The sequence below is a fragment of the Lonchura striata genome, chromosome 20 (genome assembly GCF_050655825.1).
Source record: "Lonchura striata isolate lonStrDom1 chromosome 20, ASM5065582v1, whole genome shotgun sequence".
NCBI classification, from domain to species: Eukaryota; Metazoa; Chordata; class Aves; order Passeriformes; family Estrildidae; genus Lonchura; species Lonchura striata.
Genome location: NC_140722.1, coordinates 1,814,137 through 1,830,943, shown reverse-complemented (window position 1 = coordinate 1,830,943; position 16,807 = coordinate 1,814,137). Strand labels below are relative to the sequence as shown.

The 16,807-nt window shown below is 58.6% G+C and overlaps 1 long non-coding RNA gene across 1 annotated transcript; it reads right to left on the bottom strand.

The window, feature by feature from the left end:
- Positions 1-2,797: 2,797 nt before the first annotated feature.
- Positions 2,798-16,325, bottom strand: LOC116184360 (uncharacterized). Its single transcript, XR_014949614.1, has 3 exons — positions 15,192-16,325; positions 13,076-13,199; positions 2,798-7,351 (listed from the first exon to the last, which is right to left on the bottom strand). It is a non-coding gene; the product is annotated as an uncharacterized LOC116184360 (long non-coding RNA).
- Positions 16,326-16,807: the final 482 nt, after the last annotated feature.

Below are 16,807 nucleotides of genomic sequence, written 5' to 3'. Positions count from 1 at the left end.
AAGAAAACCCAGTGGGATCTCCAGGAGAGCAGAGCCCCTGCAGGTCTGGGGAGCAGAGCAGTGCCTTGCTCTGAAGACCTTCCCAGATGGGGATGGTGGCACCAGGACCAGGAGAGGGGTTGAGGAGGTTTGAGGAATACAATTGCTTGGATTAAGCAAGAAGACAGGAGGAAGGCAGCTTTTGGGGCATGTGTGAGGGGTGAGGTGGGATAGGGACCTGTGTGGGCAGTGGGATCTGGGGGAGGCGAGACAGGAGGTGTCTGGCATGAGGAAGGACAGCAAAACCTGACAGGGCTGAATGAGGGTTTCTCCTCCTCCAACCCCACAGCTCTTCCTCCCTGGGATGTGCTGGGACAGGGCCCAGCCCCGGGGCTGTGGGCAGCCAGGGAAGGGTCTCTGCAGCAGAGCCAGGAGCAGGGCAGGCCCCAGTTCCATGCTGGGCATGAGAAAAGTGCTGCTGGGAAGATGCTGTGGAGAGGCAGGATCAGCCCCGAGGCACACAGGGTGAGGGGGGCTGGGAGCCTGTGCCGTGGGTGCAGCCCTGGGCTGGGGCAGAGCCACAGGGACAGCCCCTGCCAGCTGGATGTGCTCTGAGCTGCAGGTGACACCTGTGCAAGGAGTCACCCTGCCCAGGGGACGCCTCGATGCTGGCCTGGACTCCACTGGGTGCTGTGGAGGAATTGGGTGCCAAAGCAGAGCAGCCCATCAGTGCCACAGGCTGCCCTGGGGGCACCTCCTGGCAGGAAATGGGGCATTGGTGCTTCCCTGTGCCCTCCTGGGGGGCACAGAGGTCTGTGCAGGTGCCACGTGCTGTGAAGACCCCAGAAATAACCTTTCCTGTGTCCTTCCCAGCAAGGAGAGCTCATGGAGAGGACAGCAGGAGGAGCTTTTCTTTGAGGTGATCTTTCCTGGAGTGTTTCTGCTTTCCTTCAATCCTGCCTGGACAACATCTGCTGGATTTTCTCTCTCCCAGCAGTGCCTGACGCTGCTCCTAGTGGAGCCCTGCACTCTGGTGATGCTGATTGAAGGCAGTCCAGTATTTGAATGTGAGCTATGCTGGTGCTGGCCTCAGTCCTGTCCCCTCCCCAAAGGACAGCCTGGCTCGTGCCCAGCCCTGCGGTGGATTCCGCTCAGTTCTCCAGAGGAAACAACTCTATGTGGTTTCCAAAATATTGGGCCCTGAATCTCACCACACTTTGTGGGATATTGCCCATGGGGCTGCCCAGGATTTCTTTGGACTTATCTCAGGCTTTTTATCATCTTCCTATTAACCCTGCTAGTGGGAGCAGGCTTGCTATATCTGACAGAGGACACATCTACCATTTTAGAAAAGCTGCAATGGGAGTCGCTCTCAGCCCTTTCTCCTCCATCTCTTCTCTCCTGCCCTCGCAGTCGAAATCAGCAGCAGCCGCTTCCATGTTTGGACTCTTGCTGATATGGATGACTTCCTCCCCTGCCACCCAAACACTCATCACCATAACACAATTGGCCACTCTGGGTGCAATTTTCTTCAAGAGCTAGGAGCACGGGTCAGCATGGATAAATCAGCTCATTCGCCGACGACAAGCGTCAGAGTCCCGGGACACAGGATCATCACCCGGAGCTTCCGGATCAAGCACGGACTGATCCAAGAACCGCAGTAAAGAAAATCAAAGGAATGAAAATATGAAAGGAATGAAGATTGAAGGAATGCTCCCTCACTCCAGCCCTTCAGCACTCATTTCCCTGAGCCGGTCCCAGGCCGGGTCCAGCGCTGGCTGAGCTGGGGAGGTGTGGCCCCCCAGCAGGGCCGGGACAGGGCTCCTGCAGGGGATCAGCAGCCCCAGGGCTCTGTTTGGAGCAGGGACTTTGCAGCTGTCCCCGGGAAGTGTCCTGGCGTGTCCCCAGCACTAAAAGCTCTGTTTGCTGCAGCTGGCAGTGAGTTACACCTGCATTTCTCTGGGGACATGGGGTGACACCATCTCGGCTTGCACAGAGTGCCACAGAGCCAGGAGGAGCCCTGAGGCTCCTTCCAGCATCCTCCCAACTTCTCCTGCCTCTCTCCCCAGCACCCCAGCCAGGCTGCATCTGCCTGCTGGGCAGCTCTGGCACTCTCTGTCTGTCACATGCCGAATGTCCCGCTCGGGGCTGGGGTGGCAGGGGCTGCAGGTGTCCTGGGGCCAGGAGGGAAGCTGCTGGCCAGCTCCTGACTCCTCAGGGTCACACCGTAGCCCTGGCTGTGCTGTGCTGCCAGCCGGGCACGCTGGAGGGTGTGAGTGTCCCCTGCCCACGAGTGGCAGCCCCGGGTGCCGGGGAGTCGGGGAGTCAGTAATCGCCGTGTTCCAAACGGAGAAATAAATAAGGAGGCCTTTGCAAGGAGTGTAATCTCCTGGGGAAGGAATTGCAGCTCTGCTCCACCCACACCATGCATGAGTGGCCTTGGAGCACTGACTCATTCCTCCCTTCCTTTCCTTCCCGGGGACCGTGGGCAGGGCTGGGGGGCAGCACAGCCAGCGCCAGGGCTCTGCCCTGTGCCCCTGGGCTGGGCTGCTGGGACAGCCGGGCACCTGCGGGGACAGCCGGGCACCTGTGGGGACAGCCAGGCACCTGTGGGGACAGCTGGGCACCTGTGGAACCTGCAGGGCACCTCGGCATCCCAGCTCTGGGGGACTGTGGCCCTCCAGGACCTCTCTGTGACCACACCTGGTCAGGTCACCCAACTGGCCTGGACAGTGCCCTCGGTGCTGTCAGTCTGTCTGGACTGGACAGTGCCCTCGGTGCTGTCAGTCTGTCTGGCATGGACAGTGCCCTCGGCGCTGTCAGTCTGTCTGGCCTGGACAGTGCCCTTGGCGCTGTCAGTCTGTCTGGCTGTGTCCCCCTGGGGACCCGTGTGTGCTGGTGTCCCTGCTGCTGCTCTGCAGGGGCTGTGGGGGGATGGAGGGGATGTGCCTCTGTCTCAGGTCCCACAGGCACTGCTGAAACTGAGAAACCAGGGAGGAGTGGAGGAGAGCTGGGACCCGGGACAGCTTCCGTGGAGCTGCTGGGGAGCACCTGTTGGCCTCGGAGCCTCCCTCCAGCAGCCCCAGGTTTGCCTGGGAAGCAGCTCCCAGACCTGAGCTGTGGGAGAGAAAGCTGCAAAGAGCATTGGGCAAACATCCGTGCCTGAGGAAACCCCCAGATGTGGCTGGCTGGAGAGAGTGCAACACCTGCTTTGTTCTTGTGCGGGGGGGTCTGTGGCTCTGGAGATGGCCCTGGTGAGTCCTTGTCACCCTGCTCTGTGCTCAGCCAGCTGCAGGAGCAGGAGGACAGTCTGGAATGAGCCAGACTGGACAGCCCCTGGCGACTGAGCAAGTTCTTCTGGATGCCTCTGTCCCACACAAGGCTCTTCTCTTCCCTGTTTGGATGCTCAGGTTGGGAACTGTTCCTTGGCTAAAGGGCTTGTGCTCCAAGTGTGGCACCTGGCAGTGCCCTGGGAATTTGGGGGGAGTGGTTGAGGCCAGGCTGAGGCTCCTGTCCCGGTCTGTCCCTGCTCAGAACTGGCACCCTGCAGCTCCCCAGCCGTGCAGTCCTTTCTGTCTCTGCCTCCATCTCACCCCAGGCCAGGAGAGGAAGGAGCTCCAGAGCCCTGATGTGGCACATGGCCCAGCTGCAGGGTGGCCAGCTGGCTCCAGGGGGGCACTGGGGCATTCCAAGGGCACTTTGCTCCCTGTGTAACGTGTCCTGGTTCTGGCAGCCTTGAGTTACCCCAGGGGAGCTTTAGATTGGACATCAGGGAAAGTTTCTCTGTGGAAAAGGTGCTCAGGCACTGGCACAGCTGCCCAGGGCGGTGGTGGAGTCAACATCCCTGGAAGTGTTGAAGAAATGTGCCTGTGGCACCTGGGGACATGGCTTAGTTGTGGCACTGGCAGTGCTGGCAGAACGTTGGATTCCATGATCCTGGAGGGCATTTCCAGCCTAAACAGTTCAGTGGCCCCTCCCAGGTACCCCTCAGGGACACACAGTCCCAGTGATGCCGGGAGGGGAAGGAGCAGAAGTCCCTTTGCTGCTCCTGCTGCTGGGCAGCGCAGCCCTGGCCCCGGGCGTGCCCTGAGCCAGCTGTGCAGCAGAGCAGCAGTGCCCAGAGCCCTGCCCAGGGAAGTGCCCGCGTGTGGCTGGGCAGGGGGAGCCCCGGGGAGCCCCAGGCCATCCCCGTGTGCAGAGCAGGGCTGGGAGCACGGGCAGCTGGCAGACAGGAACACAGGAATGCTGCTTTGCTGGTGGCGACAGGAGCTCGCAGCTCGCTCCCGACAGGGACAGCGTGTACCAGGAAATGAGGAGCTGGGCAATGAGAGCAGGATGTGATCTGGGCTCTGACCAGCAGTGACAGAGACAGCAGCAGCATTCAAGGAGCAGAGCCTCCCGTGAGAAAAAAAACAGACAGGGAGATGTGGGAAGGAGAGGGAAGAGTGGATCTGGCTGTGATGGGATTGATCCATCCCTGGAGCACTGCATTCAGCTCCAGGGAACGGCTTCCCTCTGCCAAGGGCAGGGATAAATGGCATATTGGGAATTAGGAATTGTTCCCTGGGAGGGTGCTGAGGCCCTGGCACAGGTGCCCAGAGCAGCTGGGGCTGCCCCTGAATCCCTGGCAGTGCCCAAGGCCAGGCTGAACAGGGCTGGGAGTGACCTGGGATGGTGGAAGGTGTCCTGCCATGGCAGGGGGTGGAATGAGCTCGTCTTTGGGGTCTCTTCCAACCCAAAGCATTCTGTGTTCCACGGCAGAGAGCCCCTCCCTTCGGCTCCTCTGTCACACGTGCAGGGAGGTGACAGTGCTGCTTGTCCCTCCTGTCGGACTCTGCTCTCCCCTGGCAGGAGGGCTTGGGCTGTGCTGCTTGCTTGGAGCTTTGTGTTCTCAGCAGAATGAAGCCCTCCAGTGCAGCCCAGGCTGTGCCAGCAGGTTCCTGCTGCTGCGGTGCCGCCGTGCCCGGCGCTGCTGGCTGGCAGGAGCAGCAGGGCTGGGGGATGTGAGAGCACAGTGTGCAGAACTCACCCAACCGAGCCCAACCTCTGGCACAGACTATGAGCACCAGGACTCCCCCTGGGGCTGCTGCAGGGCTCCTTTCCTCCCCGTTTCCTCCCCTCATTTCCTTCCAAGCATCACTGGGGCATTTTTTTAATTAATTTTTTAAATTTAAAGTATAATATCACATAATAGAAAACTTAAAGTTTTAAAAGATAGTAATCTAGAGAAAAAAAAATAGAAGTTTTAGGACAAAAATGAATCCTTCTTTACCTTCTTCTTCACCTTCTTCATAAGTTTAAGTAGTATTATATAATTAAATAAAAAATCCACATTACAGGAAACAAATAATTAGTTATTAAGTTAAAAATAAAAATAATTTAAATATAATTTCTTAATTAAACAATTTAGCCTGAAAAAACCTTATCAAAATATGTCTCCATTTTTACATTATTAGAATAAAATACTTAAGAAACTCATAACTCATAAAACTATAATACAAATAAAAACTAATAAACATCTAAATCCAAACCAAAAACAATACCATCTCCCAATTTAATCCCAACCTTAACAAAAAAACCCCAAAACCAAAACCATTAGTGGTGCCACCCTGGGTGAGGGAGGAAGGCACCTCTGGACAGTCCCTGGCTGCTCCCCAGGGCTGCAGGAGCTCAGCACAGCCGCTGGACTCCCTGTCCTGCCTTTCCTCCAGCCCCTGGGGGTGATTTTCGCAGAAGTGCTTTTGGGACCGTGTTTTCTTTTTTTCCCTGTTGGTTCCAGCTAATCCTGGTGTCTCTTTCCCTGCGTGGTGTGGGCACCCCTGTAGTTCCTGCCCAGTCCCTGTCCAGGCTGGCTCGCTGGCACCAGCGGGGCTGGGTGTCCCCATGCCCAGGCTTGGCACCATGCATGGCCTGCAGCCCTGAGCTTACCCCGGAGGAGCCCGGCTCTGACCCCGAGCTGTGCCACCAAGGGCACAGTGCCCTTCCTTTTGGCTGGAAAAGCCTTTAAGGTCCTCGAGTTCAGCTGTTCCCCAGCACTGCCGAGGGCACCACCAAGCCCTGTGCCCAGGTGCCACAGCCACAGCCCCAGGGATGGTGACTCCACCGTGCCCTGGGCAGACTGTGCCAGGGCCTGGGCACCCTTTCTGGGAAGAAATGTTCCCTAACTTGCAGCCTAGATTTCCCCTGGTGCAACTTGAGGCTGTTTCTCTTGTCCTGTCATTCACCACCTGGGAGAACCCCGAGCCCCACGTGTCTAAACCCTCCCTTTTTTACTTCAAATTGTGGCCACTGTTGGAGGCAAAAACATCTGAGAACTTCTCCGAGAGCATCTCCAGGGCGGCTGGAATTCTGAGCAGCCACAGCCTCAGGGGCTGACCCGCTGAGAGCAGCAGCCAGGAGTTTGGGAAGCATTCCCAAACATCTCGCCCATGCCCGGGGTGCTCCCAGCAGGGACCGCGGCACACTGTGGCACCCTCGGGGGCTGGGAGCGGGAGGCACTGGGGGCAGGAGGGCAGGAGCCCATCCCAGAGGGGCTCTGCGGGGGCTTGCACACCTACACATCCAGCAGCGCCCCAGGCTGGGCTGTAGCAGCGCCCTGTGTGCACAGCAGGCTTCTACCTCTGCGTTAGAGGCGCAGAACTTCTGTCCCCTTGGCACTCCTGCTCTGACCTTCCCCATCCTTTCCTCTGCAGACACCTCGGCCTTTTCTCCTAGGAATTCTTGAATTGTTTTAACCAGAGCAAACCATCCAATTTCAGGGCTCGGAGGCAGGAGCTGCGTTCCTCCCTAATGGCTGCACTTGAGCAATCCTTCCTCCCAGAAAATGGGAGACTGAATGGAGACCATCAGCCCCTAATGCAGCCTTCCTTTCTTCTGCTAATGCTCCCGGAGAGGAGGGAAGCTCCGGCTCCTGCCAGCCGAGCCGTGCACTTGTCATTAAAGCCCTGAAGCAGCAAAATGTTGAAGAATATCTCCGAGGTGCTTTCCAGAGCCTGGAGTGAGAGCTCCCAGCTGCAGCACAAGATGCCTGGAGGAGCTCTCATCCCCCGGCTGATGGGACAGGCAGGGACAAGGACAATTCCTCCTTCCCTGGGGCCAGTGCTGCTGGCAGGGACACGGGAGGGCCCGTGGGGGTGTCTCTGTGTCACCATCAGCTTCGTGCTGTCCTCACCACACCCTTGGGCTTCTCCATGGACGTCCTGAGGTTTAGAACCAGGCTGGGAGACACGTCCGGAGTGTGACGGTGCACCTGGGGTCCCCGGGCAGACAATTCTTACCTTTCCTTGAGGAAAAGCAGGACGTGCAGGATGTCTGTGGGATGTGCTGGGGTGCTGCTTCACATTCCTGGCAGGGTTTGGAATTCCCTGGGGGTCTGAGAAACCAGAGCAAGGCTGGACCAGGGGCTGTGGCTGCTGTGCCCGGGGTGGGGGGCTGCACCAGCCCCTGGTGGGAGCGACTCAGGGACCCCCACCCAAGCCCCCGGGCATGTCCCTGCACCCCGCAGCTCTGCTGCATGGCAGGAGGGGAAGCAGGGCTGCCCAGCCTCGCACCGCACTGCATCGCTCATCCTCTCCTCCCTGCTGCTGCCCTCGTTTGGCTGCTTATTGTAGATGAAAAGTGGCCTTTAAAATATAGGACAAGGTCACCCTCGCCTCCCCGGGCGGGCGGCGCAGAGCCTGAGCCGGCAGCGCTGCAGCCGCTGCCCGGGGGTGCCGGGCTGGGCACGGCCACAGGGACCCTGGAGACCATCCCTGGTCACCCTGCCATGGCAGGGACACCTCCCACTGTCCCAGGTTGCTCCCAGCCCTGGCCCAGCCTCAGAGGAGAGTTTGTTTTCACTGAGCAAGAGATGTTCCTGCTGCTCCTCTGGTGCTGCCGGGTTTTCCTCCTGTGGTGTGAGCTGGTGAAGGGACTGGCATGCCAGGAGCCCAGCAAGGGCTGGTGGAGCTAATGCGGTGCCAGAGGGGCACTCAGTGGTGCTGTCACCTGCATCAGGGTGGCCCGAGTCCGTTTTATTGCACCTTCCTGCTCCTTGCCCTGCCACAGGCTCTGAGCACCTAAACCCTCCCTGGTCCAGCCTGAGCCAGCCAAGGCCAAGTGTGCAAATGAACTTCCTGGGGAAGTGTCCAAGTCCTGTGCCCTCCTTCCAAGCATAAAGATATGGAATATAAAAGGTTTATTATTTCAAGGGGACCCAGGGGTCTAAAGCAAAGCCTCCCAGGAGCAAATGTTGAGCAGCAGCGGCCCTTCTTGATGAGAAGTGTCCTTCTGACTGTCCCTGATGGCTTTCCAGGTGGATGCTAGCACTCCCATAGTGCTTTTTGCTAATGGAGAAAGATAATCCTGATGTCCTGGCCATCACTGTGTGTGTGCAGTGCCCAGGGCTGTCCAAGCTGCTGATGACTGCTCTGTTCCCTTGACTGCTGTGTCCTGCCAGGATCTGCTCTCTGGCTGCAGCCCCTGGTGCCCAGGAGAGGACAGACTGCCACCCTGGGGACCATCCTGTTCTCAGGGGTGCCCCAGTGAGCAGGGGGGGCTGAGCCAGAGGTGAGGGGGCAGGAGGCCAAGGGCAGCCCTTGCTGGGGGGCTGGCATGGAGCCTCCTACCTGCAGCCCTTCCATGCCAACCTCCTGGCAGAGCACTGCTGTCGCTGGAGAGAGGAGGCAGGTGCTCAGCCCAAAATAACCAGATGGTGCTGGGCCTCTGAATGTAGGACAGGGGCACCTGTGGCTCCCACTGCTCTTGGGCAGTGTCTGAAGGGCTCAGAGATCTGAACAGAAGTGCAGGAGCTGGCCTGGTGCTCCGGCCCCTGCTCCAGAGAGGACCCAGGGGAGCACAGGGACCCGCAGCCATGCTGGGGACACTGGTGCTACCCCAGGGCTGAGCTCGGCAGTCCCCAAGGGGCTGTTCCGGCACAGAACACAGCAGGGGTGGGGTGATTTCTGCTCTGATTTCCAAGGGATGCATCTGCCCTCACATCCCAGAGCCCGAGGAGCAAGCAGAGGTGGGCACCACAGGTTGTGAGTGCTGGTGGCACTGCAGAGCTGTGGGCAGATCCCTCCTGCACCTGCCAGGTGTGCTCTGACACCACGTGGGTGTCCCTGTCACCCTCCTGCGCCGTCAAGGGGAGCCAGGGGAGCCCTGCTTGATCATTCCTCAGCAAGGAGCCCCTGCCTCTGCCTCTGGCTGGCACTGGGAGAGGGTGGCACAGTCCTGGGTGACTGCCCATGTCTAAGAGGTGCCTACGTGCCATTCTCAGGATGGCTTTGGTCCTGCAGCCCAGAGGCATTTGCTGTGGACACCTTTCAAAGCTCTGAATTCCAGACCGGTAACTCCAGCAGGGCATTCTGTTTGTAGCCTTCTTCCTTTCCTCTTAGGAGACAAACCCGTGGGAAAATGTGTCCCTAAATAACTGTGGGTCTGTTCTGTCCCCTGGCAGTGCACAAAGCAGTAAAGCAGTGCTCCTGGTTTGTCCCCCAGCTCGGCTGGGATTTCAGCTGGGGAAGGGAAATTATTGCCTTGCCCCTTCCCCACCCTCCTGCCATCTGGCTTGATCCATCTCAACTTGGAAATAAGAAGGTTGGTGCCGTGTCTGAGCCCTGGCTGGGCTTTGTTATCCAGGAGCTTCCAGTCTCCTGCACAGACGAGCTCCGAGACCCCTTTGGCGCCCAGACCTTACTGGTGGCTCTCAGATCCTGACCATGAGGTGCCCAGGGAGGTTCTTCCCCTTGGATCCCATCAGAGGGGGAGTCTGCCATGCCTCAGTGAAAGCCCAGCCCAGCCTGTCTGATGTGGTGGGACAGGCTCCAGAGCCACCCTGGGTGTGCTGGGAGCAGCCCTGCGGTGCCCATGGATGTGTGCCCACGGATGTGTACCCACAGATGTGTACCCACAGATGTGTGCCCATGGATGTGTGCCCATGGATGTGTGCCCACGGATGTGTGCCCATGGATGTGTGCCCACAGATGTGTGCCCATGGGATGTGTGCCCACGGATGTGTACCCATGGATGTGTGCCCATGGATGTGTGCCCACGGATGGGCTGGAGCCTGATCCGGGGCTGGTGTCAGGAGGCTCCTGAGGCCCCGAGTGGCTCCAGGCTGGCCTGGGGAGGTTTGCAGCCTGGAGGCAGCTCGGGGCAGGCTCCCTGTGCTGGGGCTCTGCTCGGGCAGTGCCAGGAGCTGACACACTTGCACTGGTGCAGCAGGTTGGGCTCCCACTGGCACACCTGGGCAGGACCACACTGGGCTGTGTCCTGTCCAGTTCTGTTGGCTCTCCCCACCAGACTCCTTCTGAGATGTAGGGACAGAATTTGCCTGGCTCCCTAACCCAGAGCAGCTTGGCTCAGAGCAAACCCCAACTGTGTAAAACCCAGAGCGCAGCTTTTTGCCATGCTGACTCCTTTGCACAAAATACCCACGACTGCCCAGGGCTTTCTCTGCTGTCTCAGGAGCACAGCTGCCACGTGGCTCACCAGGTCTTGTTCCTCATGCTGACAGATCAAGTGAAAGAGGCAGTGGGGACAAGAGCTGCCTCCACCAGGGAGTCTGCCAAGGAACTCTGCTGTGAAGTTCAGGCACCATCAGCCTTTATTAAACAGCATTAAACTCGTCCCCGCAGACTGACAACATGAAAATTTCATGTGGCTTTTAAGTAAGGCTGGGTGGAGCTCTTTAAACATCTATATCTTGGGAACAACAAAGAGAAATCTGTGCCAGACTGGGATCTGGGGAAGGAGCACGCTGGAATCCAGCAGGAGGAGTTCAGGGCAGGAGGTAACCTGCAGTGCACTGCCCAAGGCTCAACCAAAACCCTCTCTCTTTTCTTCAGCATCTACCTGATTTTGGGGAGGCATTAGAGGCAGCAGCTGCTTGCTGCAGATCTCTTTGCCTTGGAGTGAGTCCAGAGGAGGCCACAGAGATGGGCCCAGGGCTGAAGCCCCTCTGCTCTGGAGCCAGGATGGGAGAGCTGGGGGTGCCCACCTGGAGAGGAGAAGCTCCAGGAGAGCTCAGAGCCCCTGCCAGGGCCCAAAGGGGCTCCAGGAGAGCTGCAGAGGGACTGGGGACAAGAGATGGAGGGACAGGACACAGGGAATGGCTCCCACTGCCAGAGGGCAGGGATGGATGGGACATTGGGAATTGGGAATTGTTCCCTGGGAGGTTGGGCAGGCCCTGGCACAGGGTGCCCAGAGCACCTGTGGCTGCCCCTGGATCCCTGGCAGTGCCCAAGGCCAGGTTGGACAGGGCTTGGAGCAGCCTGGGACAGTGGGAGCTGTCCCTGACATGGCAGTGGTGGCACTGGATGAGGTTTATATTCCCTTCCAGCCCAAACCATTCCATGATCTGATGAATCTGTGATCTTGGGATCTCTGGCTCAAGACAATCATTTTGTTCCTGTACCGGTGAGGTTGGGGATTGAAGGTAAAGGGTTTAAAGGACACAGGAACACTTGTAAAAACAGGAGCCAGTCCATTGCAGAGGGAATTCTGTCCCTGTGGACAGCTGAAGGCCCTGGTCCCTCTCCATCCTGTCCCTGACTGTCGATTCCATGAAACAGGACAGACCAAACCTCACAGCAGAACGGAGCTCCCGTCACTCAGGCCAGCGTGAGCTGTGTTCTGCCTTCTGTGAGAGCTCCAGAGCTGAAAGGGATTTGTCCAAACTCCTCCTCTGGCTTTGCAGCTCCCTCTGGCATTGCCAGCCCTGAGCCTTCATTTCAGAAGAGCCAAAAGCTGAACTGCCAACCCCAGGTAAAGCAGCTGAGCTCAGGGCTGCTGTCAGAGCTCCTCGGGCAGGAGGGGCTCACAGCCAGGCTCACGGGCAGGGCTGCAGGGGTGAGTGGGAGCCATGGGGGTGCTGGGTGGGCTCAGCTCCAGCCTGGGAGGAGAGCAGAGCAGCACAGTGGCAGCAGCTCTCTGATCGCAGCCACAGACAACTTTCCCAGGCCTTTCTGGGAAAAGTCTGTGAGAAGATCAAAGAAAAGAGTGAGAAACAATTCTTAACTGGCTGCACCTGTTGTTGTGAACATGTGGAATGTGTTATGGAGATTTGTTTACCAAAGGGTGGTTTCTTAATTAACCAATGGTGATGGTGTTTGGATTGGAGAACCAATTAGGTCCAGCTGTATGGTAACTGTCTATAAAAGCAATGGCTTTCTTAATAAAGGTTATTATTAGTCAGCCTTCTGTACTACATGGAGTCTATACCAATTAGCCATCGAGGAGCCTGGCCCAGGCCATGCCCAGGATCCTCTTGGCTCTGGCAGCCTCAGCCAAGGCGGCTGCACAGCTGCTCCCTCCCGATCCCTCCTCATGCACTGCAAGGCCTCCTCGCTTTGGGAGGATCTGGAAGGATCTGCTGCTTTGGCCCCTCTGGAGGGCTGTGGGACAGTCCCCCACGGCGTCTGTGGCCTCATCTCCTCCAGAGCTGGGACGTGCTGGGCTCCCCCCAGGGTTTGGCACAGGCTGGGAAGTGGGGCAGGAAAAGAGAAGCTCTCTGGCCCCTGGTGGCCGTGGCAAATGGCCCAAGTGTTCAGTGCCCTCAGACTGGACAGCTCTGCCAGACCCCAGGGGGAAGGAGAGGCCAGTGCCCACTCTGCCACACACCCCCAGAGCTCGAGGGCTGTGGGAATGTCCTGGGGTGACTCCAGGGAAGTTCCTGGGTGGGAGCCAACTCCAGTGGAAGTTCTGCCAAGTGCCAGAGGTGGGGGTTGATAATTAATAATTGATGCAGCACTTCCTCTAATGAGTGCCCCTAATTGCAGAAGCTCGGCCCCATGTGTCACTGCAGCCCTGCAGGTGCCCTGGGCTCCCCAGGTGGCACTGGTGACACTGCCCTGTAACACAGGGCTCTCACAGAGGGTCCCTTGCAGCCCTGGAGGGGAGCAGGGCTGTGCTGCGACCCAGCCCTTTGGATGCCACGGGAAGGTCGCTCCGTGGCAGTGGCACTGTGGATCAGCTGGTGCTGATCTCTGCAAGCACATCTGGCATCTCCACCCCAGGAGCTGCCCCTCGTGGCAGCAGCTCTCTAGCCACAGAGAGCAGCACAACTCCCCAGGCTGTGAGGAGATCAGGGAAAAGAATGAGAAACAATTCTTACCTTCACTGGCTGCACCCGGTGTTGTGCCCATGTGGAATGTGTCATGGAGATTTGTTTACCAAAGGGTGATGTCACTATTGGACACTGGTGATGGTGCTTTAATTAAAGGACCAATCAAGTCCACCTGTAGCAAAGTAGGGTATAAAAACATGGATTCTTAATAAAAAATTAGTAGTAGCCTTCTGAAATGCACGGAGTCTGTGTCACTCGTTACTCACTGACAGCCCCTCGCCCATCCCTGGCCCTCAGTCCTCTTTGAGGCTCCCTGGGCACTTCTGGGGTCCTCCCCCTCCTGGGGCATCAGGCCAGAATCCCCAGCTGTGGCACAGACGTGGGGCACAGAGAGAGTTTTGGCATTTCAGGGACAGAAACAAGTTCCCCTTTAGGGCACAGGAAATAGGGTGAGACCCTCTGAGCACAGTGGGATCACTGAAGAACCCAGAGGAACAGGGAAGAGAGCCTGCGAAGCAGGAGAGCCTCTTGCAGATGTGCCTTCCTTTCACTCCCTCTGACCCCCATCTCCTTGCCTGTGGAAAGCTCCCCAGAAGGTAAAAATCACCATTATTTGGTTTTTCCTGCCTGAGCTCTAAAAAAATAGTTAAATATTCCTGGTGCAGCAGTTGATTCCAACAAAGGCAGCACATGGCTCCCGAGGTCCTGCCATAGGGTGGGGATGTGTGGAGGGCAGGCAGCCATCCTGCACTGCCTTCAATGTCCTTGCCCCACTGGCTGAGCTCAAATCCCTGTTTCCTCCAGGCCAAAGCTGGGCAAGGCTGCTAACAGCCCTTGGCCTGACCAGGACCTTGTTGTGCCCCTCCAGCCCAGCCTGCAGCAGTGCCCCAGCAGACCTGCTCCTCTCCGGCTGGCACTGAGGTGAGCAGAGCTCCAGGGCTGGGGGAGCTCTGGGGTGGCAGCTGATGGAGAGGGGGAGCAGGGAAGCTCCAAGGAGGGCAGCCCCGAGGAGGGGTGAGGGCTGTGACCCCCCCAGCTCTCTGCACCCCTTGCTGTGGCCATCAGCTGCCTCCCTGCCCGTGCTGGGGTGGCGGCTGCCTGTCCCTGTGCCCTCCTCCCGCTGCCATGCCAGGGCCATCTCCTCCCCTGCATCCCTGCTGGAATGCCCCAGTTCCCTCAGTTCCAGGCATTTGGAAATCCTGGCCTTGGCCTGTTCCAGCTGCCACCAGCTGCCCCCCTTGTCCCCTGGGCTCCTCGTGCCCCGGCTCCAGCACCTGTGGATTTTCATGTCCTCGCAGACCTGGTTCAGTAAGTGCCCCTCAGAGGGACACGGGGAGGGAATCACGGTGCCCCTGGGGACCCAGCAGGTTCCTCAGCCAAGGGCTGGAGGTGCCAGGGGAAGCCATCAGCCACCCCAGTGCTGCTGCGAGCCTGGACAGGGCTCCCGTGCTGTGGTGTTGGGCACAGGGGGTTCCTGGGGGGCTCCTGTCCCCCGCCACCCTCCGTGGGACCTGGCAGCCGCCAGCCCCAGGGGCAGCCCCGGTGCCCGTGGCCGTGAGCCCCCGCAGAAGCACGGCTGGGCCGGGGGGTTCAGAACGCCCCCGGCTTCCCCTGCCTGCTCAGCCACAACAGTCCCAGACATGTGGGACTGCCTTCCTCCCACGCCCTGCGTGTGCCAGTGCTTCCCTCACCTGCCAGGAGCCGCTCACAGGCGGTGCCAGCCGCTGCCAGCCCTTCCCTGGCTCTCAGCCCGTGCGGGGGGCACTGCCTGGGCCGGGGGCGTTCGGGACAAGCAGCCCCTGCCCTGTGCCCTGTGCCCGCTGCTGGCAGGTCACAGCGGGCTCAGAAAGGTCCTGTACCCCCTGCAGGAGCTCTGCCCTCCTGCTCCCGGCCTGGCACAATGGGGACCCACCCCAAAGGGATGCTCCTCGCCCAGCAGTGGGGCTGCCTCCTGTCCTGCCTGCCCAGCACACACCTGAGGGGAGGGAATAAATCCCTTGGGGGCGACACCAATGCCAATACCACCAGTGAGAGGTGATGGAGACCCTGCCTGTGCCTGGGAGGGGGGTGCCCAGCTCCGTGGCAGCCTCCCTGCCTCCATTTCCCCAGCTGTGCCATCCCTGGCTTTGCTTTAGGGTCCCACAATAATCTGAATTTTCCAAACCTGGGAGCAGATGTGATGTGAGCCCCCCATTCCTCTCCTCAGCCTCCTGCCAGCTCTCCAGTTCTGTGCTCCCATGGCAAACCCAAAAGCTTCCTCCTCCTCTTCGCTCTTCTCCCAGCTGCCAGAAGAGCACAGTGCCCTGATCCAGGAACTCAGCAAGCTGGAGCTGAGCTGGGCCTCATCTGTGCCTGTGCTGGGGCTGGTGCTGTGCTGGTCCTGCAGCTCCCTGGGGTGGGGGGACAAGGGTCCCCGCTGGCCGTCCCTGGCCCTCCCCTGAGGGGAGGTTATTTTCTCACCACATCTCACTTGTGCTGAGCACCTCCCTCTATTCGTGGACCTTCTGAGCATCATTTGCTTCCCAGGCATTCTACCCCCACCCCCTTTATTTTTAAATTAAAAGGAAAAAAAGCCATGTTTCCATAGGAACTTGGAGAGAGGCTGATCCCGACCTCATTATTTGCTCAGTGAAAGGAACTTTATTTTTATCTGTTTGTGTACATTGTCAGATTTTGGCTAAACCTACTTTCCTGACTTTGTACAGTGAGTTCTTTTAATCTTCATTTCAGATGCATTCATCCCAGGGCTTAATTTATCCTGTATTGTGATCAAATTTAGCTGAAAGCGATCTGCTTTGCCAATCTTGAATATTCATCAGCTGCCTCATTCATTCACTGGAGCGAGCCCTGCCCGGCCTGCCCCAGGTGCCACCCGAGCTGCTCTCTCCTGGTCCTGCTCCCAGAGTGCCCCCACCTCTGGCACTGGATCCTGGAATTCCAGAGTGCTTTGGGTTGGAAGGGATCTTAAAGCTCCCCTGGTTCCAAGGGCACTCTGAGGTATCCCTGGAGCCTTCTCCTCTCCAAGCCCAGCTCTCTCAGCCCTGCCTCATGGGAGATGTGCTCCAAGAGCATTGAAAAGTGACTTGGGACAAGGGATGGAGGGACAGGACACAGGGAATGGCTCCCACTGCCAGAGGGCAGGGATGGCTGGGATATTGGGAATTAGGAATTGTTCCCTGGCAGGGTGGGCAGGCCCTGGCACAGGTGCCCAGAGCAGCTGTGGCTGCCCCTGGATCCCTGGCAGTGCCCAAGGCCAGGCTGGAAGGGCTTGGAGTACCCTGGCCAAGTGGACCCACCAGTGCCAGGGGCAGCACTTGGCAGAGGAGCCGAGCACTGGTGCATCCCCTGCCTCTGCAGAAGGGCTGGGGTGAGGTGTCTGGAGCGAGCCAAAGCAGAAATTTGTGCCTAAAGGTACCTCCAAGCCTGCCATGTAATCCATCCCTCTGTATTAATGCCACTTTGCAGCTCTTCCCTGGAGACTGCAGAGATTACTGGCGGGGAAACCCTGGTGCTGTGTCCCGGCCCCCCAGCCCTGTGCCAGCCCCATCCCCTGAGCAGCTGCACCTAATCTGGTTTAGCCAATCCAGCCCAGCAAAGTCCCTAAGTGGATTGGCTTATCCCTCCTCACTAACCCAATCTGCCAATTGGATCTGGCTGGGTTTGCCTGGTCTCCAAGTCTGTTCTGGATTTATCCAGGAGATCTGCACCGATGCTGCCTTGGAAGCTCGGTGCCCTCCCTGAGCCCTCTGGCTGCAGCCCCCTGATGCCACCACTGCCAGG